General features: G+C 38.5%; 1 long non-coding RNA gene across 1 annotated transcript; it reads left to right on the plus strand.

The window, feature by feature from the left end:
- The first annotated feature begins 23730 nt into the window (after positions 1–23730).
- On the plus strand, positions 23731–24539 carry LOC121765073. Its single transcript, XR_006042713.1, has 2 exons — positions 23731–23866; positions 24244–24539. It is a non-coding gene; the product is annotated as an uncharacterized LOC121765073 (long non-coding RNA).
- The last annotated feature ends 2041 nt before the right edge of the window (positions 24540–26580 follow it).

Consider the following 26580-nt stretch of genomic DNA (forward strand, 5'->3'; position numbering starts at 1 on the left):
GGGTGAATGTGTAATTTTAATAAATATGTAATTAAGATTGAAAAAGTAAAAAAAGTAGGTAAATATGGAATATTCATTTGGGTTTAAGTTTGATGTAAATGGTGGAGTAGAATTACTGTTTGATGTGACATAAGTGGAAAAATGGGTTTGAGTTTAGGGTAAATAGTTGGGGATGACTTAACTAGGAAAGAAAGTATATGCAGATAAGGCAAAAAGCTTTTTACACAAGTTAACACGCTTATATATTGTACAGTACCTCCAAACTTAAACGTTTTTTCAATTGACTTATTATAATGTTAAATTTCATAATATATGTCATTTTATGTAATATAAGTCAATTAAATTTACTAGTTCATTATTTAAAATAATTAATTAATTTTAATCGCTAATTTAGATCTATTATTAAACCATTCATTTAAGGATAAAGGGCAGAAAATGTCCCATCGGGCCATTACCCTAAAATACCCAATGTTTATCAAATTTTTGAATAAAATGCTACGCCAAAAAGTTATCGACGATCGAATCATCCATATTGTATTAAAAAATACACATCCCTAGTCTACATGGCAATTTTATACAATGTGTAATTAGAAAAACAAAATATTAAAATAAAATTTTACAAATATATTCACATATGATTTGAATAAAATACACTATCCCTTTTCTCCTTTGATTCTTCGTTTCAGCCGTTCCCCACTTCGATTCTTCATTGCAATTTCAGCCTTTAAAATTTCCAATTTTTTAAACAAAATTGTTTGAAAATAATTTATACCTATACCAATATTCATTTACATAAATAAACTTAGGTTTAACGTTATAAATTTAATTTGTTCGATTTTTGCATGCTTTATTTTTGGTTGATTTGAAAATGATGTATTTTTCTCATTCTGATTTTTATAGTTTAAATCTTAGATCTACATCCAAAAATTAATTTTGGATACGAAATTGCAAAAATGTAGATCTACACTAAAAAAATTGTCAAAAACTGTCAAAGAAATTATGTCTACCATAATTATATTTCGTATTGCATTTTGTTTAAAGTTAAATTTTGTTGGTTCTTACTTCTTAATGATAGAAATTAATTACTCCACACGATTAATTTCTTTGAAGTTTTTTTTAAAGGAGAATCGACGGTGGTTTCCCACCTACCCCCGAAGTGACTCGGACCTCCGGCCTAACGGTCGGAGGTGAAGCGTCTTACCAAGACGCGCTTCGTTGTCAAGGTGGGACCCAATGGGTCCACCAGCCCCGCAGGAACGGGTCCAGGATTTTTCATCTCCCCCAGCTCCTGGGTCCAGGCACGGGTACAGGCTTAATCACCTCCCGAAGCTCTGGAGTCAGGCTAGCTCTGGAGTCAGGCCAGTGAATCCACTATGCCCCAGGGGTCGAACACGCGACCTCTAGGATGACGCGGTATCCTTGCATCCCTTCTCAACCAGTTGAGCTAGGAGGCTTGGATAATTTCTTTGAAGTTATATGTAATTTCAGCCTTTAAAATTTCTTTAAAATATGGAGGGTGGAATCAGCGGCGCTCCGAGGACCGGCGAATGGAGGAAGACAAGTCCAAATTGCAATGTTCACACTGCGGCAAACGAAAACACACCAAGGATCAATGTTTCGAGCGGTTGGGGTATCCGGAATGGTGGGAGTCCAAGCACAAGCTAGAGTCCAATCGTCCGCCATGGAGCAAAGGCCACGCCGCGGCCGCCGTCGGAGCAGATGGAGGGGCAGCGACTGTCATCACCACTGAAGGCAACCGTGAAATGGCCGCATACGCTCGGGGCTACGAACAGCTGGCGGATGCACCACCCAAACCAACCGGTGTTGAAATACATCAAACAGAGCTCGAAGTGAGAAGCAGAGAACAAGTTACCGTTGGAAGTAGTTGGTGACCGTTGGAAGATATTTTCCAATTAGTTAGTTAGTTGAATAAAAGCATGTTGTAACCGAATGTAATCTTTGATTGAGTATATTCAAATAAAATTCCTTTGTTCATTTCTCTCTCGTTGGTTTTATCAGTCTCTATTCATATTGGTTGGTATATGTTCTCGAGTGAGCTTTGTGTGTGTAGCTCAATCTCGTAGTATGTGTGTTTGGTTTCTCCATTTCTACATGGTATCAGCAGTTATTCCATATATCCGCTTCGCTTATATCTAGGATCGTTAACAAGTCGATGTGGGACAAGAATTATGAATTTTAACACCCCCCTCACTTGTGGGCCGGAATGACACATCGGACTTCCATCACGTGGGTAGGCAAGAGAAGAGATAAAGAGATATAATCCATCATAGACTTGGGCCCGCTCTGATACCATATTAGAAATGGATCACTCACCCCTTAAAAGGCCTCATAAGGGGGAAGGTTATCCACACATATATAGGTGAGCTAGGATCGTTTGGTAGCTAAGGGGTTTACTCAACTAGAAGGCATTGACTTTCTAGACACATTCTCACCCGTGGCCAAATTGACTACTGTCAAATTCATCCTTGCTCTAGCTGCTATACATGGCTGGTCTCTCTATCACCTGGATATAAATAATGCTTTCCTTTATGGTGATCTCAAAGAAGAGATCTATATGAACATTCCTCCGGGGCTTCTTGTTGAGGAGGGCAATCACAGTAGCTCTAGAATGGTATGCAAGCTCAATAAATCCTTATATGGATTGAAGCAAGCATCAAGACAATGGTACTTGAAGCTCACTGAAGTACTAGCCAAATTCGGATTGCAACAATCAGCCTCAGATCATTCTTTCTTCTTCAAGAATGAGGGTTCATTATTCTTTGCAGTGGTGGTATATGTGGATGACTTAATGGCAGCCACTAACAAGCCTGAGGTTATGAAAGATTTCAAAGAATTTCTAAGTCAATTCTTCAAGTTTAAAGACTTAGGAGCTCCCAAATATTTCTTGGTTTGGAGATAGCAAGAAGTGAGAAAGGCATCATGGTCTCCCAAAGAAAATATGCAATGGATTTAGTGAGAGATGCAGGTTTGCTTGGTTGCAAACCATCTTCTGTGCCGATGGATCCTTCAAAATAATTGCAACAGCAAGCGGGTGATGTGATGGAAGACTCTTCTAAGTATATGAGACAAATAGGGAGACTGCTATACTTATGCATTACTAGACCCGACATTACTTTTGCTGTGCATAAACTGAGTCAGTACGTATCAAATCCATGTGTTGATCATTGGGAAGCAAGTGAGAGAATATTGAGATACATAAAAGCTACACCAGGTCATGGGCTGTTCTATTCTAGCAAAGCAACACCAACACTTAGCACTTTTTCGGATGCTGATTGGGCAGCTTGCCCAGATACTCGACGATCTATGACTGGATACTGTCTATTTCTTGGATCTTCACTGGTGTCTTGGAAATCTAAGAAGCAACAAACCATATCTAGATCCTCTGCCGAAGCTGAGTACCGAGCAATGGCTCAAGCAACTTGTGAAGTGACTTGGGCTGTTGCACTATTAAATGACTTTGGAGTTAAAGTAGAGAAGACAGTCCCTCTCTTTCATGACAATCAAGTTGCGGTACACATTAGTGTGAATCCGGTTTTCCATGAACGTACTAAACATATAGAGATAGATTGTCATACAGTTAGGGAAAAGTTTTTGGAAGGAGTCATCAAACCAATGCACATCAAGAATGACTTGCAACTGGTAGATATATTTACAAAGCCTCTTGGTGCTGCTGCTTTTGAAAGGATCTTGAGCAAGATGAGTTTCTACAGCTTGTACACTCCATCTTGAGGGGGGTATTGAAATACATCAAACAGAGCTCGAAGTGAGAAGCAGAGAACAAGTTACCGTTGGAAGTAGTTGGTGACCGTTGGAAGATATTTTCCAATTAGTTAGTTAGTTGAATAATTAGTTACAAATGAGCTGGCACTTTTTAGTTTCTTTTCCTTCTTGTTTGATCAGCTATAAAAGCACGTTGTAACCGAATGTAATCTTTGATTGAGTATATTCAAATAAAATTCCTTTGTTCATTTCTCTCTCTTTGGTTTTATCAGTCTCTGTTCATATTGGTTGGTATATGTTCATGTTGCTCGAGTGAGCTTTGTGTGTGTAGCTCAATCTCGTAGTATGTGTGTTTGGTTTCTCCATTTCTACAACCGGAGCGGCTCAATTCACCGTCGGCACAGTCAGAATGGAATCGGAGAAGACAACCGAGGAGGCGGCGGGAGGTAAAAGGGGATTAGAATTAGGTTTAAAATCTTTAAAACCTAATCCTCCAAGTTTTGATAAATTAGAGTTTATACCCATTTAAAAAATATCCCAATTTCCGCCCCACAGCTCTCTGTAAATTATAGAAAAACCCTAAAACTCTTGGAAAACTCAAAAAATTCCCCAATTGAGTGCAAAAACCGTTTTCAAGTACTAAAAAAGTCGGGACAGCTTGTCTCGTATCTTCAGAGTCTGAAAAAAATAATAGGTGGATTTTTGATTGCGGGGCAACTGATACTATGACATATGATGAGTCAGATATAACCAAACCTCATAAACCGCACTTGTCGCATATCCAAACTGCTAGTGGGGAATTTACCGTTGTCAAGGGGGCAGGGACTGTGAAAATTTCTCCTACATTAGAATTGTCAAATTGTTTGCATGTTCCTTCGCTTTCCCATAAATTACTGTCAATCAGTCATGTGACCCGAGAGTTAAACTGTACATTGCTAATGCAACCAAATTTTTGTCAGTAACAGGATATCAGGACCGGAGAGATTATTAGGCGTGGCACTGAAAACAACGGGTTGTACTATGTGGATGAGATAGCTCAAAAAGGAGCTGCCATGCTAACTCACGGGTGTGCTGACAGGGAAGCTTGGCTTTGGCACCGACGTTTAGGCCATCCATCTCCGAGTTATTTACAAATGTTATTTCCTAATATTATTACAAAATCTAGCATGTATTGTGAGACTTGTGTTTTAGCTAAAAGCCATCGAAACTCTTATCATTTAGGTAATTCTCGTACTGAAACCTTATTTGCCTTAGTACATTCCGATGTTTGGGGGCCCGCACCAGTAACTAGGGGGCAAGGTTTTAAATGCTTTCTTATCTTTGTTGATGATTGCTCTCGTATGACTTGGGTGTACTTTATGAAACATAAGTCTGAAGTCTTTGAACACTTTGTCCATTTTTATAACCTAATCCAAACCCAATTCCAGAAACCAATCCGAATCCTCCGATCCGACAATGGGGGAGAATTTGTCAACTCCAAAATGAAACAATTTGTCCTAGAAAAAGGAATGATACACCTAACCACTTGTACCCATACCCCTAAACAGAATGGAGTAGCCGAAATGAAAAATCGAATTCTACTAGAAATGACCTGTGCTATCCTCATTGAATCTCAAGTACCAAAAAAATTCTTGCCCGAAGCCCTTGCCACATCCGCTTACCTCTTGAACCGATTACCCACTCACATACTAAAATTTCAAACCCCTCTCGATGCCCTAGCCTTACATACTAATATCCCACAACATCTTTCTCTAAAACCTCGTGTCTTTGGATGTTCTATCTTTGTTCATATACCCAAGCATGAAAGAACAAAATTATCCCCTTGTGCTATTAAATGTGTCTTTGTAGGCTATGGGGTGAACCAGAAAGGGTATAGATGTTTTGATCCTAAAACTAATCGCATGTACACCACAATGAATTGTGATTTCCTCGAGTCTGAATATTTCTATGCCCACCTTAGCGGTCAGGGGGAGAGTGAGAGAGATATTAGGAGTAATGTTAGTGACCCACTAAGCTGGGTGTCAATGCCAAGTGTACCAGAAGCGGACCTACCAGAGGAAGTAGTACGTAATTCCGCTGAGCAAGTCTCTGATATAGTGCAAACCGTAGCCGACAGTGACATATCTCCTGTTACTTCTCCGCTTCTGATATCTAATGTAAGTCCTTCTTCCCCTGCTGAAGGTGAAAGTCAGGAAACAGGTGATGAACAGTCAGGTGATACACCTACTACAGTTGAAGTTGAAGGGATTGATCCCGACACTGGAGGGTATATATTACCCTCAAGGATAAATAGGGGAGTTCCACCGAAGAGACATACTCCAGAGAGAATCAACCAGAAGGCTTGATATTCCGTTGCAAATTTGGTGAAATGACATCTAACAGAAATGGCACAGGCATTCGAGGAAGCACTCTATGATGAGGAAGAAATACCATACTCGGCGGATGAGGCCATGAAACACAAGCATTGGAGGGAAGCTATGAAAAAGGAAATTGATGCTCTACTCCGAAACCAGACATGGGAAAAATGTGTGCTGCCTGAAGGGAAGAAGCCGGTTGGATGCAGATGGGTCTTTACTATCAAGAGGAGACCCGATGGATCGATTGAGCGATATAAAGCTCGACTTGTGGCAAAAGGATATACCCAGATGATAAGGCTAATTTCATGCATTGGTTAAGGGGTTAAAATTCACAATTTACGGGGTCTAACACATATTTTAAGCCAGGTGTATAGAAGAAAGTCGCCAGGCCCAGGAAGAAAGGAAGAAGATAGCCTGACGAAGGGAACTGGCGAGAAAGTGAGCAAAAAATGAAGAAAATTGCCAGACGGAGGAAGATCATAAGCTGAAGGGCAGAACGAAGAATTCAATAAAAAGCTTCTAGAAGATCACCTCCGCACTTATAAAAGAGGGAGCACGCAACGTTCATGATCATCACTCACTACACATTTTGCTCTCAGCTCACTTTCACACACTTCTACACATACTTGGGTGATCAGGAAATTCAGGGGGTTTTCGGGGCTCACTTTCAATAGTTATCGTGTATCACCGTCCTCATGTAGGGTGAAGAAACAATTTACCTGCTTTCATTTCGTTTTCTGTTCAGAATTCTACCGAGACTTCGCTGTTTGAAGCTCGGCTGTTGGTTATTTTGCTGAATCCTGTTTATCTATCTATGGAATTTATGTTTTCTGTCATGATGGTGTTAATTCTGAGTTCTGATGTTGTTTGATTCTGAGATTGGAGTTGTTTACTTTGATAGATGCTTTTTGCACTTGATCTGGGGAATTGGAGTTGAATCGTGGTTTATTTGTTGTTGATTGGAGTAGATTTGTTAAATCAGAGGTTATGGAGTTGAATTTGATCGGAGTTGGGTTCGGATTGCTTAGATCCGGAGTGGATTAAGCGTCTGACGTGTGGATCTAAAGCAGAATTGGTCGATTGTGCATGAATTTGAAGTCTCATTTCCGTGTTTCTGTTTGCTTCGTCTAGTGGAGTTAGATCTGTTCGTTTTCCGGTTAATCGTCATTTTCCGCATCCGGTTTGATTTGTTCTGTTTAAATCTGGATTGTTGCTCTATTTTCTTCATGTTCGTGTTTGAATCGGGAGACGATATACAGTTCGTTGTTGGTTAAATTCTTAGTTAGTTATTTGCAGCTTTTCATCCGTACTTTGCCGTTTTGGGAAATGGTCCCCACTGCATGTTCGTGCTCTGTTTAGCTAGATTAGGTAGTAATTTCGCTAGGTCCAGGAAGTTTATTTGAGATATTGAAGTCATGATGCCGTTCTATGTTTGCATGAAGTTTTTCGTTTCCTAGGTCTAGAGTCAGCTAATTTTCATTCCCCAGTCTAGATATAGTTTCTCAATCCAAAAATTGCGTGGCAGCAGCCAAACCCTTTTCCAGAATCTCTTAAATGCCTTCTTACGCATCTGTCTTCGTGGGATCGATCCCTGCTTCCCTATACTAATTCATAGTATAACGGTTTGAGGGTTTTGAAGTGGTAAATTGTGTCCAACGACTAAGATTTCCAGGATCCTCTTAGTTCCTAGACCTCGTGATCTAGTGGATTCTCTAGGTTTTAGAAGCTTGACCTAGCTAAAAAGCGCACACAGTTAAAACCAAGCACTCTTCAAGAAGCTTGGGGAAAAGACTACCTGTTTGATAGTGTACATCGATGACATGATCATTACAGGCGATGATGTGGAGTAGATCAAAAGCTTGAAGGAGAACCTCTTCAAGGAGTTCGAGATGAAAGACTTGGGCGAACTCGAGTATTTTCTTGGAATTGAAGTTCTTCGATCTCCATGAGGAATATTTTTTAGACAAAAGAAATACATCTTGGACATTCTAGTAGAAACGGGTCTGCTTGAGTGTAAACCGGCTGATACACCAATCATGCTAAATCATGGGTTGCAGATAAAAGAAGGAGCTGAATCGGCAGACCGTGGGCGATATCAACGCTTAGTTGGGAAACTCATCTATCTCTCCCACACTAGACCTGATATTGCTTATGTTGTAGGAGTTGTAAGTCAGCATCAGCCTCGGGCTGAGCATTTGGAAGTTGCGATGCGAATAGTCCGATATCTTAAAGGAACAGTTGGACATGGAGTAGTGTTTAAGAAAAATGGAAATCTAGAAGTCCATGGGTATACTGATGCTGACTGGGCAGACAACCCAATGGATATGAGGTCCACCTCTGGCTACTTTACTTTTGTAGGCGGGAATCTGGTGACGTGGAAAAGCAAGAAGCAGAAAATGGTCGCATTGTCAAGTGCAGAAGCAGAGTTCAGAGGAATCAAGAGTGGCTTGACCGAGATTTTGTGGTTGAGAAAATTGTTGACTGAGATCGATTTTCCTCCTCGAAAGTGCCAATTATATTGTGATAACAAAGCTGCAATAAGTATCTCAGAAAACCCAGTTGAACATGACAGAATAAAGCATGTGGAGGTAGATCGGCATTTTATCAAGGAAAAGATCATTGTTGAGTTTCCATTTGTGCGCTCTGAAGACCAGTTGGCAGATATATTGACAAAGGCAGTTACCTCAAAAAGTTTCGAAGGAGCTCTTGGCAAATTGAGTATCGGTGATCCCACTACTCAATTTGAGAGAGAGTGTTAAAGAAGGAAAGAAGAGAAAATTACCAATTCTCTAAATTAGGAAATTGACAAAAATATTTTGTATAGAATAAGTTATTCTCTTTCCATGTACATGTTCAATTCACCCTATTTAAAGGGGACTCTTATGAAAGTAATAAACGTCAAGCATTACACCAAATAATCCTTCTTCTTAGCCATTTAACAGAGCAACATTGGGGACAAAGCTCTGAATGTTCCAACATTTGTCAGCCATAACTGACAGGTGAGTTTGTTTCCTGCCTCCACGAGCTCCTCATCCTCTCAAGTTTGAAGATCCTTGCTCCATCACTTGTGAAATGTGGTGCACCATCTCTGTAGTTAGGTTCCTTTCTCTGATAAATTCACAGAGGAGTTTATAGAAAGAGATTTTGATTCAAAACTCATTAGAAACATTTGGTAATGCTATATCCTCCTCCAAGTCGTGTTAAAATGTGCATGATCTGATCCTCTTCAGAGATCATACAGCTGGAGCTTGTATTGCATGATCTTAGCTTTAAAGCTGGTTACAATGGCATGCCATAGTTCTTGGTTGGAGAGATTTTCTGAAAGTGAGCATTGGATCCAGTGAGAGATTAGTGTCCTTTTTTCAAGGGACATGTTTCCAAGTCAGCATTCGAAATCCTTCCAGGCCATAGCGGATAGACACAAGATAATCATCTTCAGTTAATTTGACAAAACAACAAATATAGCCTAAACTATGATTATTTTGACAAGATTAGAGGCAAATAAGCGAAAGCAAAATTTCATATAGTAACCATTATCATTACTCAAGAATTCCTAGGCTATAACAATACACATACTACTTGTTGCTATGCTTAGTCTTGTTTTCTTCACCAGTACGTAAGGACAACAGGCAGCAAGTCACCAGCTTTGCACAAACAATGCCTCGTGTCTGTTCCCAAGTCAAAACTTTATATAATGTCAAAATGCAACAAACAGAGCACTAATGCTTTCTGCAATTTACACACTAGTAAACTATTGTTCAGATCAATGGATTCAAGTTATCCCTATACATCCAAATTACTGCATGCACATGGTTTGTTTAGATCAGATTGCAGCATCTACAAACATGTCTTCTTCTAAACACAAAATTAACCATCCTTAATCAAGACAAGTGGAGACAAAATTACTGGACTACTGGAGTAAACGTCATTTCCTGCTCACTATTTCACCATCGGCTGTATATAGTATATTCATTTGACCCCAACAACCTCTTGTTAATTAGTGAGACTAAGCTCGTTAATCCAACTTTTGGAAATCTTGACCACATAAAAACTTGATGTGGCAATTGTGGTGTGGTTAGGCATACTCTTGTTAAATGTAATTCCTTTGGTATTTTACTTGTGTAGTATTTTTTGTATTATGTTATGTACGCATAAAAACGTGTTGCAATTTATTTTGAAATTTGTGATGGGAGTTATGAACTTGTATAATACTATGATTTTAGTACATATGCTTAACAAATTGGGGAACTTAATTTAGAAAGAAAGCACTTTCACATTTTCAAAATGTTACTCGGTGTAGTTTATAATTTAAAGACAATAAAAACAAAATAAGATCCGATTTCATCAAGAGTCAATGAAATTTTATTCAAAAACTAATTCTTTCTGTGCTAATTAAATATTCAAATTAGACTAGTGCATAATAAAACATGAAATTTCCAAAAATATAATGCCCCTAACAACAAACATGGCTTGAACATTTTTCTCATTTTTTTTTAATGAAAATATGTCTTGGGTTGGTTCATAACATGGTCTTCTGGCTCAGCTAATAGCTCAGGAACTGCAAACACGACTGGTCCTTCTTCGAAATCTCTACAGAGAACTGCAAACATGGCTGGACCATTTTTCTCATTTTTTAAATGAAAATATGTCTTGGGTTGATTCTTAACAGGGTCTTCTGGCTCTGCTAATAGCTCAGGAACTGCAAACACGGCTGGTCCTTCTTCGAAATCTCTACAGAGAACTGCAAACATGGCTGGACCATTTTTCTCATTTTTTTAATGAAAATATGTCTTGGGTTGATTCCTAACATGGTCTTCTGGCTCTGCTAATAGCTCAGAAACTGCAAACACGGTTGGTCCTTCTTCGAAATCTCTACAGAGAACTGCAAACATGGCTGGACCATTTTTCTCATATTTTTAATGAAAATATGTCTTGGGTTGATTCCTAACATGGTCTTCTGGCTCTGCTAATAGCTCAGGAACTGCAAACACGGCTGGTCCTTCTTCGAAATCTCTACAGAGAACTGCAAACATGGCTGGACCATTTTTCTCATTTTTTTAATGAAAATATGTCTTGGGTTGATTCCTAACATGGTCTTCTGGCTCTGCTAATAGCTCAGGAACTGCAAACACGGCTGGTCCTTCTTCGAAATCTCTACAGAGAACTGCAAACATGGCTGGACCATTTTTCTCGTTTTTTTAATGAAAATATGTCTTGGTTTGATTCCTAACATGGTCTTCTGGCTCTGCTAATAGCTCAGGAACTGCAAACACGGCTGGTCCTTCTTCGAAATCTCTACAGAGAACTGCAAACATGGCTGGACCATTTTTCTCATTTTTTTAATGAAAATATGTCTTGGGTTGATTCCTAACATGGTCTTATGGCTCTGCTAATAGCTCAGGAACTGCAAACACGGCTGGTCCTTCTTCGAAATCTCTACAGAGAACTGCAAACATGGCTGGACCATTTTTCTCATTTTTTTAATGAAAATATGTCTTGGGTTGATTCCTAACATGGTCTTCTGGCTCTGCTAATAGCTCAGGAACTGCAAACACGGCTGGTCCTTCTTCGAAATCTCTACAGAGAACTGCAAACATGGCTGGACCATTTTTCTCATTTTTTTAATGAAAATATGTCTTGGGTTGATTCCTAACATGGTCTTCTGGCTCTGCTAATAGCTCAGGAACTGCAAACACGGCTGGTCCTTCTTCGAAATCTCTACAGAGAACTGCAAACATGGCTGGACCATTTTTCTCATTTTTTTTAATGAAAATATGTCTTGGGTTGATTCCTAACATGGTCTTCTGGCTCTGCTAATAGCTCAGGAACTGCAAACACAGCTGGTCCTTCTTCGAAATCTCTACAGAGAACTGCAAACATGGCTGGACCATTTTTCTCATTTTTTTTAATGAAAATATGTCTTGGGTTGATTTCTAACATGGTCTTCTGGCCCTGCTAATAGCTCAGGAACTGCAAACACGGCTGGTCCTTCGAAATCTCTGATGAGGTTTGGATCTGATAACATTGGTACCCTTATATTCAAAATCACCCTCATTTAATGCATTTAAATTTAAAAAGGATAACAAATACAAGATGAAAGGCACGTCTTAGCTGCAATACAGAGAGTTTGATATAGTTAGCTCCAATAGCAGTTACATGATCTATTGAATCAAACATAACTACTACTACTACGGGTTCAGTCCAACACACAAAAGCAATTCCCATAGACGGTAATACATTAACCACAAAAGATGTGCATGTTCTTGGGTAAAAATAACAGCCTACCTTCAAACATCGACATATTTATGCAAAGAATGCAGTACGTAGTCCTCACGGTCTTCCTCGGGTAGCGCCAAGAAGATATCAACATGCTTGGCCTTACCGAGTATGATTTCACTCACGTCAAATTTCTGGGCCTTGGACAGCCCCAGAATAGTCCCAAGTATTTTATAGACCTCCTTACGAGCTTTGCTTGAGTCAAACTCGAACCCAATCCGCTGCGACAGAGCCTCCGGACATGAATTTGTGTTTTCCTTCAATTTCTTTAATGCCGCTATTAATCTTTCGACTACACCATCCCCCCCCCAAACGATCCTTGCCAAATATCTCTTTCCAATGCTCCCAATATGGCATGCTTTGTTGCGCATAAATTGGGCATTGGCATCATTCTATTCAACACAACATCCAATACATAACATATCAGACGAATGAGGACGCAACAAACAATTTTAAGCATTAAAATAACTGCAGATGCTACAGTTAATCCCTTTATTCATAAGACCACACTAACCTTCACGATTTGTGGGGAAAATCGGGTTTATGGGGGAGTTCACACTAAAGATTACGTAAATGTACCCATTTTGTTATCTATTCCATAAATGGGAAAAACGCCAACCACATTGGCGTTACTATTTATAAATACGCCAACACCATTGGCGTTTTATTATCGCGTCGTATTTTAGGTGTATTTTCACAAAATACAGCCATTTAAAAACGCCAACTTAATTGGCGTGTTTTAGGATAAAACGCCAATATAGTTGGCGTGTTTACTTATTAAAACGCCATTGAAGTTGGCGTATTTACTATAGAAACGCCAATAAGGATGGCGTGTTAAACTTAAAAACGCCATTCAGGTCGGCGTGTTTCTGTTGAACCATATACTTATCAGATCTCCCCCAACATCGCGACCCTAAACACTTTCCCTCCCCAAAACGTGAAAACCCTTCCCAAGGCAGAAAAACCTTTCTCTCGGGTCGACCCGGTGGTGGATTTAAGCGTGGATATTTTGAATTTGGCTAATTCTTCCAAACATTAGTCCTTCTAATCGGTTAGTATATCAAATTTTAGACTCATTCTTCTAAACATTAGTCTTCCAATATTTGATTGATTGTTGTGATAATATATATTGTAGTGTAATTAATATAATAGTTTGACCAATTGTTATGGGCACACTAATATTTTGATGGATTATTATGATAGTATATATTTTAATAGAAATATTTTGATGGATTGTTGTGACCTAATTTTGTTACCAATATTTAATGGATTGTTATGATAATATATATTGTAGTGTATTTAATAGAATTATTTTGTCAAGTGTTTGGCTGACTCTACATAATGATGAATGTAAAAATAATACATATTTATTTGTGTTTTACATTATTGCAGATAGTATGACGTGGTGTGTCAATTTATATTGGGGTGGAAAGATAATTCCCGGAGCAGTTATTTCGTATGATCCTCCTTTTGCTAAAGGATTCATTATGTTGGATGAAACAATTTCGTACGATGAGCTGGTGGAAAAAATTTGTGAAAGGATGGGGATAAGCATATATGAAAACAATATTCAAATAATATGGAAACGTACTATATGCTTTGGATCCGGAGTCACGTTTATAGGTGTTCAACTAGAAGAAGTATGCATGCAACTAATGTTTAGTGAGAGTATGGTTATTGGAGGTGTAATTGAATTATATGTTGAGTATTCGGCAATTACTCAACATCATAGTCATCATGTCATAAGTTATGATGCTGGTACATCTACGAGAGCCCAAGAACCATATTTTGCTGCAACACAAGATTTTGATGTTGGTACGTCTACGAGAGCCCAAGAACCATATTTTGCTGCAACACAAGATTTTGATGTTGGTACGTCTACAAGAGCCCAAGAACCATATTTAGCTGCAACACAAGATTTTGAAGCTGGAGGCGTGCATTTAGGGGAACGTGACAATTGTGATGTGGTTGAGGACATAATAGGTCCTGATAAAGCCGACTTTCTTGATCCACAATCACCTTATTATTCTGAAGATTCCGACACGGTTAGTTCAGACTCAGATGGTGATCCATCGGATGATGAACAATTTGTTGCTTCAAGACCATCCATTCCACTTGGAGAAACAGCAGTTGGAGAAACATCAGTTGGTGGAAGGGCAGTTGGAGGAAGAGTAGTTCCACAGTTCCCACAGCCTGGAATCAACTACTTTCGCACCTTACCAGGTCCATATGATAGTTTTGATCCCAAAAACTTTGAGCGTGATGATCCCAGTGTGCATTATTGGAGTGAAAAAGATCCTACCAATGTCGATTTGCATACTAATGTGAGTCTCTGGCCTCCAACGTTCAATCAGAGCTGTGATAAGATGGTGGTCAATGTCTTTTGGTTTACCACACCTTAATATACCCCCAAACCCCATCTGGTCCACTATTGCCAAGACATATTGATTGATGGGAACATCCCAAATTATTCCTTCATATCGTCGGCAACGTACATATTCGGATTGAACTCCTGCCTATATATTGTTAGAGACGTGTTGTCTCTGAAAATATAATACAGATGGATCCGCAGGACCACATGCAAGCCGACGACGAGAGGTTGAAGATGATGCCATAATTTACCTACATAATCCAAATTCAACAATAACCAACCATAACATTTAATCCAAATTCATAATCCAAATTCAACAATAACCAACCATAAACCATTTCAATAATTAGATACAATTTAATCCAATATCACAAAATTGAACATCAACATCAAATAATTCACTTACACAACATTGCACATTCAAAATCATAAACCAATTCACCTACACAAAATTAACAATTTCAATTAACAATTCGCCCAACCTACCAATTTCAATTTTGCCTAACCTAACATTTTCAATTTGTCCAATTTCAATTTGACAAACCTAACAATATAAACAAATTTAACAATCTAAACTAATCAACACACATCAACCAAAACCCACATAAACCAAAACAATTTGCCCAATTTTTTAGCTATAACAACCCTAAGGTTTAGGTTTATAATCAAATTTATACACAAATTCACTTAAACCCAAACTATCCAACATAATAATCAACAATAATGTCATTCAACCAATCTAAAATGCATAATATTTCTACTCAATTCACAACCCATTACAAACCCTAGCTATCCACCAATTACTCTAATAATGTAAAAGGTAAGCATACTAACCGAATAAAATAGATGAATTTGGGGGAGAATAGCACCGATTGATGAATGTAGGCCGAAATCGCGGAGAGGATGCGCGCCGCTGAAGAAATCGCGAAGGGTGTGTATGGTGAGATTTTCGCGATTTGGGGGAGGAACGCCTGATATATCACCCTGAGTAAACACGCCACTCAGGTTGGCGTTTCTAATATTTAGTAAATACGCCAATCATGTTGGCGTCTTTTAGGAAAACGCCAATATGTTCGTCGTTTCAACAACGATAACACGCCAATTACAAAGGCGTTTTTTTATTTATACACGCCAACCAAGTTGGCGTGTTTTATCGTAATTGCAATCGGAGAGAATACGCCCCAAAATACGACACAAGTAGAAAACGCCAACTTCGTTGGCGTTTTTACCTTAAAACACGCCATTAGTATTGGCGTTTTTACTTAAACACACGCCAATGTGGTTGGCGTTTTTCCCATTTATGGAATAGATAACAAAATGGGTACATTTACGTAATCTTTAGTGTAAACACCCCCATAAACCCGATTTTCCCCGATTTGTGGCCATTGATCATTGATAAGGCTAATTTCATGCATTGGTTATGGGGTTAAATTCAACAATTTGAGGGGTCAAACACACTTTTTAAGCCAGGTGTGTAGAAGAAATCGCCAGGTCAAGGAAGGAAGGAAGATAATCGCCTAGCGAAGGAAATTGGCGAGAAAGTGAGCAGAATGAAGAAAAATTGTCAGACGGAGGAGATCAGTAGCTGGAGGGCAGAACGGGGAATTCAGAAGAAAGCTTCTAGAAGATCGCCTCCACGTCTATAAAAGAGAGAGCACGCAACATTCATGGGGAGGACTCACTACACATTTTGCTCTCAGCTCACTTTCACACACTTCTACACACACTTGGGGTGATCGAAAATTTAGGGGGTTTAGGGTTCACTTTCAGTTGGTTATTGTGTACAACCGTCCTCATGTAGGGAGAAGAAACAATTTATCCACTTTCATTTAGTTTTTCTGTTCGGAATTCTACCGAGTCTTCGCTGTTCGAAGCTCGGCTTTTGTTATTTTGCTGAAACTTGCTTATCTATCTATGGAATTTCTATTTTCTGTCATGATAGTGTTGATTCTGAGTTTTGATGATGTTTGATTCTGAGTTCGGAGTTGTTTACTTTAATGGATGCTTTTCGCACTTGATCTGTGGAATCGGAGTTGAATCGTGGTTTGATTGTTGTTGATCGGAGTGGATTTGTTAAATCGGAGTTTATGGAGTTGTTTTTTTATCGTAGTTGGGTTCAGATTGCTTGGATCCGGAGTGGATTAATCATCCGACGGGTGGATCTGAAGCAGAGTTAGTTGAATGTGCATGAATTTGAAGTCTTGTTTCTGTGTTTCAGTTTACTTCGTCTAGTGGATTTAGATCTGTTCGGTTTTCGGTTAATGGCCAGTCTCCGACGTCCGAATTATTTTGTTCTGTTTGAATCTAGGTTATTACTCTGTTTTCTCCATGTTTGTGTTTGAATCGGGTGTCGATATGCAGTTCGTTGTTGGTTAAATTCATAGTTAGTTATTTGCAGCTTTTCATCCGTACTTTACCGTTTTGGGAAATGGTCCCCACTGCATGTTGGATCTCTGTTTAGCTAGATTAGGTAGTCGTTTGCTAGGTCGAGGAAGTTTGTTTGAGATATTGAAGTTATGATGTTGTTCCATGTTTGCATGAAGTTCTTTGTTTCCTAGGTCAAGTGCCGGCTAATTTTCATTCCCCATTCTAGATTTAATTTTCTCAACCCAAAATTGCGTGGCAGCAGCCAACCCCTTTTCCAGAGTCTCTTAAATGCTTTCTTACGTATCTGTCTTCGTGGGATCGATCCCTACTTCCCTATACTAATTCATAGTGTAGCGGGTTGAGGGTTTTGAACGCGGAATTTGTGTGTCCAACGACCGAGACTTACAGGATCCTCTGAGTTCCTAGACCTTGTGATCTAGCGAGTTCTCTGGATTTGAGAAGCTTGACCTGGCACAAAAGCACACACATCTTCTCTAGCATTTCAAAAAAAAATTGATGTGAAGCATATTTTCTATATTTGTCCCCTAAGTGCTACACATTTTTATGTAGATTATGACTCATCAAGTCGTTGTTTTCATCGAAATTAGGATGTAAAAAGCTTATTGGAGCTCACTTAAACATTCCATCAAACACTTGGTGTGCTATGTAAAAGACAAGTACAGAATTCTCTTTGAGGAATTTCACCAAACACGTGGTGTGCAGCAGTGTGGAGGGCAGCAGTGTGCCGGAGACCCGCCGAAAATGACGTCCAATGCTCCGAAATGAATCACTATCTGTCGTTTCACTCACCAAAGTTACTTACCCGCCCGGGCATACATCGCAACGCCCGCCCGGGCCGATTCTCGAAGGCATGGAGACTCCAGAGCTTACCACCTGCCCGGGTGAGTTTTGCACCAACAAATACACCCGCCCGGGCTGCTTCTTCAAGGCGTAAGGAGTCCAGAATGGGTTGATTTTCTGTCACCCGGCCGGGTGATTTTATAGTTTCAAAATGCACCCGGTCGGGTAGAGCTATTCTAACTGCAAATTTGCAGTTTCTTGGGCGGTTTTGCTGGGAACAAAAGGGACAAAGAGTGAGAATCTGGGGAGACGTTTTTTTTAGCAGAAAATTGGAGAAATAGAGACGGATCTGGGGAGCGAGAATTGGGGGTAATTGTGGAGACTTGGAGAAGATAGTAAAAGAGAAAGTCACGTGTGTTGCTATGGAAGACAAATTGAGAGAATATTCCAAGTGAAAGTTTCATTCTCTTCAAAGCTCCATGGTTCAAAGGGTTTTCTATCCGTTTGTAATTGCTCCTAGTGTAATTATGTTTGGTTGAAAATCTTTGTGTTGCTCCAAACATGTAGACGGATAATTTGTTCGTGTGTTTTATACTATGTTCTTTATCTTATGATATGTCTTTATCACAATCTAATTGCTTGATTCTATTACTTTTGGTGCATCATTAGTAGTAGTTCCATAGTCTTATTTAAATGTCTCTTTAACTTTGAATAAGATGGATCTTTGTGGTAATGAATTATCAATTAAAATTGTTAAAAGGATAATTTGATAATGGATTTTATGTGCTAATAGTTTTTGATCTTTGAGTCTCGCGCATCCGTAAGATTATTAGATTAATGAAAGTTAGTTTATAGAATATGTGTTCAACTATTCTTAAACTATTTTATGTCTAGTTGTTCAATGCTAACATCGTGAATTGATTCTTAAGTCCCGTAATTCATAAGATAGAATTGAATAATAATATAATCACTGTTTTATCCGTGATTGTTTGGAGCAACAATCTCTTCTCTTAATTCGTCTTGCTCGTTTTATTTCTTTTAATTGTTGTTGCATGATCTTTAATCAAAATCTTCAAACTAAAGAACTTTTTATTATGTGTTTTGTTTGTTTTAGAGTTAAATAATCTTTACCTTCCCTGTGGATCGACACCTTAAATTACTACACACGAAGCTGTAATCTTGCAGTGAAGTGGTAATATTTGAGTTAATTAATTGAACTTGAGTGCAAAATTATTTTGTTTGGATAGACCTAAAATTACACATCAATCTTATAATCACCATGCAAATTATAACCCACACCACTACGACCAAGGATAGACACAAGTGAATAATAATTCTTCTTCCAAGTCGTGACTATGGAGATGTTATGCGGACTTACTTTGATGCCTGGGAAGTCACATTTTAGTGAATCTTCGAGCTTCATGAGGTATCCCGCGCGGAAGCCATTATCCGACTTCCAACCGAGTGCCATGAGCTCCTTCAACGTAAGAAGTTAGGTAGCCTCCTCACGATCTGACCAAGCACGGCGTGCCCTGTCACCTCTCGAACTAGCTCCTCGAACAAGATTAGTACCACCTAGGCAGACAAACATCATGCTCGATGCCACATAACATAACTAATTTTTAACATCGCAAATGTGTTATGGAGTGAAAGGCAAAACAAGGATTTCAAGAAATAATGGAATCAATGAACTGATGGAAATGACTCTAGTTTTATTGAAACGGAAAAAAGAGATGGAAAACTCCTCCTTAGACCACGGTTCTCACCGCCTAACAATGATCTCTCTGGATGCATTTCCTAATCCCCAAAGCTCTCCTTTTATAGGAGTTTACAAGAGAGTCTAAATAAGCTAAGCAATCAATCATATCATAATTATATAATACTCCCTCTGTCTCCCATAATTTGTCACAATTTGACCCAACACGAGTTTTAAGAAATATAATAGAAAGTGGATTGAAAAAGTTAGTGACATGTGAGTCCTACTTTTATATATTAGTATTATAATAAAATGTGAGTGGGAATGAGTTAGTGGAATATTGGGTCCACTACAAAAAATGGTAAAAGTGAAAGGTGACAAATTTTTTGGGACGGACGGAAATGAAAATAAATGACAAATTTTCAGGGACGGAGAGAGTAATAGATAATTATTAGAGCTATTAAAGGGAAATAATAATTGTAATTAGCCAATATCTATGCAATCCTCAATAAACAATTCTTGACCATGATATCTTTATTCATCTTCACTGAGAACTCCTTCATTCCAGCAATCACCATGATCTCCTTAGTTCTTACTGATTTGGCTACTGATTATAATTCGCCACCTGTCGTGGTCCACGTGTGTAGACTTTCCAAGGACGATTGCTATTAATTGCCTTCCCGATGGAAACAACCTTGTCCACAAGGCTGAAGAACGGAAATTGGCATCGCATATCCTCTTCATCCACCCATGTTGCCTCATCTGCTGATAATCCGACCCATTGCACTAACACCTGAGCAACTAAGACACTGTCCCTCATAACTGAATGACAATCCAGGATCAACCCTGGTAACTAAGGGGGATCCACACACAAGAGATCTTCAGGAAGAGATGGTTCAGCAACATTCGCCCCAATAGCTTTCTTAAGAAGGGAGACATGAAAGACTGGGTGAATGCGAGACTCAGGAGGTAGTTGTAACTGGTACGCCACAGCCCCTACTCTCGCCACCACACTGAAGGGACTGTGATAAGTCTCGTTTTAGGCCTTGGTTACTGGTCAGTATAACGTGCTTCAATGGATAATATGCGCAAAATAGTTGTTGAAGTGTGCAGGATAAAGTACAAGTCAAGAGGAAAGGGGTCAGAAGGAATTCGAGTGAAAAAACAGCAAAAAGTGTGCAAACTGGTCAGTATGAGCATAAAAGGTGCATACTGACCGGGATGGATGCCATGGAGCTGGACACGAGAAGGAAAGACTTGTTTGGAACAATCACCTATCTAAAGAGGGGCAAAATTATCATTTCACATGAAGAGGCAGCTCTAAAAATTAGGGCAAGTCACCCTATAAATAGAGTTGAACATAAAGAAATGGATCACTTTTTTGGGGAGAATAGCTCCATTAGCTCTTAGTTCCACTCTCTAAATCCAACAGCCTGACTTGAAGATTCTGGCCACCTGCCGGCGATGAGCATTATGTCTGATTCATTCCAGCCGTCGTAATTCTAGAAGTTCTTCCAGTAATAGTTTCTTAGGAGCCAAACAATCTCTTATTTGCTTTGTTTTTAAAATTTCTTAGCTTAAGTACTTGTTTTGCTTGCATTTGACTTGGATTCTAGTAGCTATTTTAGTGGAACATCTTTTGGGTGATAATCTTGAATGCAATGAAGTTTATTGTGGTTTTATTTTGTGTTTCAGCTTGTCTTGAGTTTAATATGCTCAGTTAGATAGATCTGGTAGTTTATGTGAATTTTTGTTGTTTTCGAGCTTGAATATGTCTGGTTAAGTTAGATCTAGTGTTTCTGCAAGTTTCTCTAAGTTTCAATCAGTCATTTCTTCTAAAAAATGCATGGAATTCGTTTCTGCTTGTTTCTGTCACCTTGTCCTGTTGACCAGTTTGCGTAAATCTAAGTTTTTCTTTGCTTTTGTTCATGATTTCAAGTTAAATATTACATTTACGAATTTTCAAGCTTGAGCATTCATCAATGGAGTTTTTTAGACGTTATTAGTTTAGCTTTTTTTCTTTTTTCTTTTTTTTTTAAAAAAATTAACTCCTATATAAAGGACAAAATTACAAATAAACTCCTATAATATAGAAAGGAGGAAATTGCAACTGATATCAAAAGGGCTCGAACTTGGCACCTCATACAATAATGTCTAAGCTCATTGCCGCTAGGACAAAGGCTCTGGACACGTTGTTAGTTTAGCTTGGTGAAGAAGAAAATGTCACAATCAAAGTATGGGACCACTTGCGTTGTTTTTGTTGCTTTTTGCTTGTGTACTTGCACTTTTTCAGCTTTTCTGCACGCCTAGCAGACAGTCTGCCAGCTTGTCCGTTGATTCTCTTTACCTTTTGTCTAGCCATTTTTAGTAAGTTTCGTCCAGTAGCTTCTAACATGCACACTCGCACTTTAATTTCTTTTAGCATGCAGCATTTAGAGCCCACCCTGACCTACTGGTCAGGAGGGGTATATGTCTCATTTTCACCTACCGGTCAGTTTAGGTACATGTCATGGTTTCATTTGCAAGTTCAAGTTTCCTACTTTAGATATAGGTTGCATTTCATTTCACGCCTAGTTTTAATCTCAACCCCATAAAGCGTGGTAGCAAACCAACCCTTCCAAGATGTCTTCGCAATTGCACACGTCCCCTCCATCTCTGTGGGATCGATTCTTTACACCACTATACTAGCCAGTAAAAGTGGGTTGAGATTTTTGGTAGGGAAGATAGACACAGACCCAATGACACAACTAGGTCTAGGTATCTCCTAGCCAGTTGACACACACACAGAGTCACAAATAGTCTTTATCTCTTCTCAAATTGGCCCCATTGCGGGGGATGGATGGAGTATCATGTGTTTTTATTAAGAATTTTGGTGTAAATGTTGTAGATAAACTTTTATTTATTTTTTGTCTTCCGCAATTAAGAGACACTGAGTCCAACTGGCTAAGGGGAAAAGGAGTAATTTCAATCACCACTCATCCAGGATTAATTACTGTCTTGCTTGTTGTCTTGGATGCTAGCAGTGAGGAAGATTGCGGCAAAGCCATCAAGAGTGAACCAGATTCAATATTCGCATCTGAGAGGAGAAAGCCAGCATGGCTGACGACTAGGAAGATGATCCTGAGATAGACTCACTGTACACCCACTTGGATGGCGAACCACCGCAAGCTATCGTCATGACCATAGGACAAAAAGCAATGTACGTGAAGCCCTACATTATGGTCGTCTTGCCTGTGTTCTTAAGGAGGAGTTGTGACAGCCCATACGAGTTCTTGAATGAATTTTGCAAAATTTGCAAGGCTCAAAACAGACCTACGGGACCCAGCGAGGATGACTATAGGCTGAAGCCCCTTCCCTTTGCTCTTAAAGGGGATACGAATACTTGGTTCATGAGGCTGCCACCAAATTCTATCAGAACCTGGTTTGACTTCAAGATGATGTTTTTGGATTAGTTCTTCCCAGCAGCCAAGACAAGCGTACGCAAGAATGAAATCCGAGGAGTTACACAAGATTATGATGAGACCCTAAATCAGTATTAACATGGGTCTGTTAGACGCATACCCAAACCACCACAAGTTAGAAACATAAATTTACTAGATTTTTATAAATTACAAGTTAATATTAATTACGATTGATTTAAAATTTTAATTTATCAATCAAAGTTAGAAACCATCTGCGTCATCTCATAAAAAATAAAAATTAGTAACTCAATTTAAGTATCCAAATGCACAATCCATTCCAAAGCCCATTAAGCCATTAAATAGATAGTAAATTTTGTTTAAAGTTAAATTTTGTTGTGGTTCTTTGAAGTTATATGTAATTCTTTTATTGATATACGCTTTTTACCTCCAATGTTTCCCAAAATGTCCACTTTTAAAATTTATCTTCTTTTTTTTTTCCAAGGTTCAATCAATTCCCAGCTTTAGTTACTTTTTTTAAATAGATTAATTTTTATAAATACAACTAATTAATAATTTGTCAAATAGTTTTCGTTTTGCAATTTCTGTTTCTATTATTTAATTCTGTCCTTTAGTTATTCTATTTAATTTATTTTTTTTTTGGCATTTTCTGTTCCCATATATATAACTTTACGCTTAAAAAATCATTAAGTGAAACAAACTACCCAACACACACTACCGATCAAACACACACTCCAAAAAGTTTCACTCTCGGCGGGAACAGTCGGAAACCGTCAATCTGCGGCAAACAAAATGGCTGAAAAGGAAATGGACGCCGTCGGCCGCTCCCTTACCAAAGGTTAATTCGATTTCCTCTGTATTTTGTTTGTTTAATTCTACGTGTTTAGTGTTCTGATTTATCCGCTAAATAATAATCGGTAGCAGCTTCGAGGAAAATTTTCAATAAGAAATCGTTGGTATTAGGGTTTACGGATAATTTTTAAATCTTAGGTTCTTGTGCACTGTAATGTTTCATTTATTTGTTTAATTCTAAAAAATCGTTTGTTTATCTGTTTAAATGCTAATAATCTGTAATTTATAAATTGTTCGTTTATTTCCTTGAATCTAAGGGTTTTTGTTTCATGTTTTGTTTCATTTATTTGTTTAATTGTCTGAGAGCATTCATACCATTGTATACAGTTGTTTAGGATTCTAATTGGTTCATAACTTTTGCAGATCATGATGATCAATCTGCAGGTACATACTTATCTACATTTCTTGAAAACTGCTGTTCATTTATGATCGTGTTCTGAAACTGTTAGCTTGATTTTAGTTGCAAATTCTATTTCTAAGTGCTGTCTTGTGCTGCTGTTCTTAACTGCTAATATCTCTAGTAGTATTTTGCTGCTTCGCTTTGTGATTTTGTTTCGAACTATATATCTTGTTTTTTAATTTCAGTCTCGAAGTGTGCTTAGGACTTTGTTAGTTGTTGCTGTCAATTTCTTAGTTAGTTGATATTTGTCTTTTAATTATAATGACCATTTGCTTAGGATTATATGCATCCTGATACTTGCCAACCTCTTCACCCTTTACCAAGACTTGCCAACCTCCCCTTCTTCACCTCCGCTAAGTTCCCATTTGTTGCAATTCCTCTGAATTGAGCAAGCCCGACTCCCTTCGACACACCACAATCAACAGAAATTCACAATAACCAAGCAATTAACACAATGGATGAGAAATAAGAATGATAAATGGATGGAATTGTGAAAATGAGAGTAATCTGCAATGTAACAGTAACAGTAACAGCAACAAAGATAAGCTAAGATAATGCTACAGATCTCATGACTCCTAGCTACTGCCCTTTGCCTTCTATTTATAGCTGCACTCTTGCTGAGTCAACTCAATCCGGCCAGCTCATATTAGACGATTACGCTCACTTGTCGGCGTGGCTTATTCCTCTCCACCTCAGCTTGCTCATTGCATTTATGATGATAATTTGTGATTGCAACACTGTCATACAATTGTGTAGGATTCTAATTGGTTCTTAAACTTTTGCAGATCATGATGATCTATCTGCAGGTGCATACTTATCTGATACATTTATTGGAAAAATCATGGATAAAGTGCTAGAGACAAAAAATTTACCTTGCTTTCCTTTATCTTTGAAAAATTGTTTTCCATTTATGATCAGGTTCTGAAACTGTTAGCTTGATTTTAGATGCAAATTCTATTTCTAAGTGTTGTCTTGAGCTGCTGTTCTTAACTACTGGTATCTTTAGTAGTATTTTGCTGCTTCCTTCTGTGATATTGTTTCCAACTATATATCTTGTTTTTTAATTTCAGTCTCGAAGTGTGCATAGGATTTTTAGCTTTGTTAGTTGTTGCGGTCAATTTCTTAGTTGATATTTATGTACGTAAGTCTTTTCATAAAAGTTGATCAGTTTCATGCCCATATTCTTGATTAAATTATAAGGTTTGCGTAGGTAGTTTTTGATAAGAGTATGGATTCCATTTTCCAAGTTGATTTCAGTTCTTGTTTCCAGGCTAATCCTCTTAGACTTGAGTGTGTTCAAAATGTTAGCTACGTATTTCTTTTCAGTGTTATTTTAAATTTTGGCTCAAGTCAGGATCTGCTCTTAGTTATTTAGTTATGTTTTCAAATCAAATGCACTTTCTTTTCTCAAGTTTCCATTTGAATGTTGTGTACTAACTCCATTTGTAATTTCCTCATGTTTTGACACTTCAGGTCGCGTCATAAAGAAAAGGCGTTTGGATGATAGGTTCATTGCTATAACTAGTCGTATTGCCACAAAGAAGATAGGGGTTGATGGTGATCGAGAGGCTATGGACAGCGCAATACGATCTGTATTTGGCCTTAGGAAGGAACAGGTGTTTTGGCTGGAGGACAAAGATAAGGTTGTGCGGCCATTGGACCGTCACATGCCTCTGACCAACTACACTATTCACATTGATGAAGGTGCTACACTAAACTCCAGAATAATTCTTTATAAGTTCTCTTTATCGTGCAACCTCCACCATAATTCTTTATAAGTTCTCATTATCGTGCATTCTTGATCGCTGCAGGGGTGGCTGTCAAAATTATTTTTGCTACTGGTTATTATTCAGACATGCCACATAAGAAAACGTTCTACTCCGATGCAGAGTTTGTTGAGTTCCGCAAACGTATGAAGTGGCAGTATTTGATGCGTATATCCAAGTCATACATTTGCAATAAACAGCCACACAAGACCTGAATATACGCATCAAACACTGCCACTTCATACGTTTGAGGAACTCAGCAAACTCTGGATCGGAGTAGAACGTTTTCTTATGTGGCATGTCTGAATAATAACCAGTAGCAAAAATAATTTTGACAGCCACCCCTGCAGCGATCAAGAATGCACGATAATGAGAACTTATAAAGAATTATGGTGGAGGTTGCACGATAGAGAGAACTTATAAAGAATTATTATGGAGTTTAGTGTAGCACCTTCATCAATGTGAATAGTGTAGTTGGTCAGAGGCATGTGACGGTCCAGTGGCCGCACAACCTTATCTTTGTCCTCCAGCCAA

Source organism: Salvia splendens, chromosome 14, assembly GCF_004379255.2.
Source record: "Salvia splendens isolate huo1 chromosome 14, SspV2, whole genome shotgun sequence".
NCBI classification, from domain to species: Eukaryota; Viridiplantae; Streptophyta; class Magnoliopsida; order Lamiales; family Lamiaceae; genus Salvia; species Salvia splendens.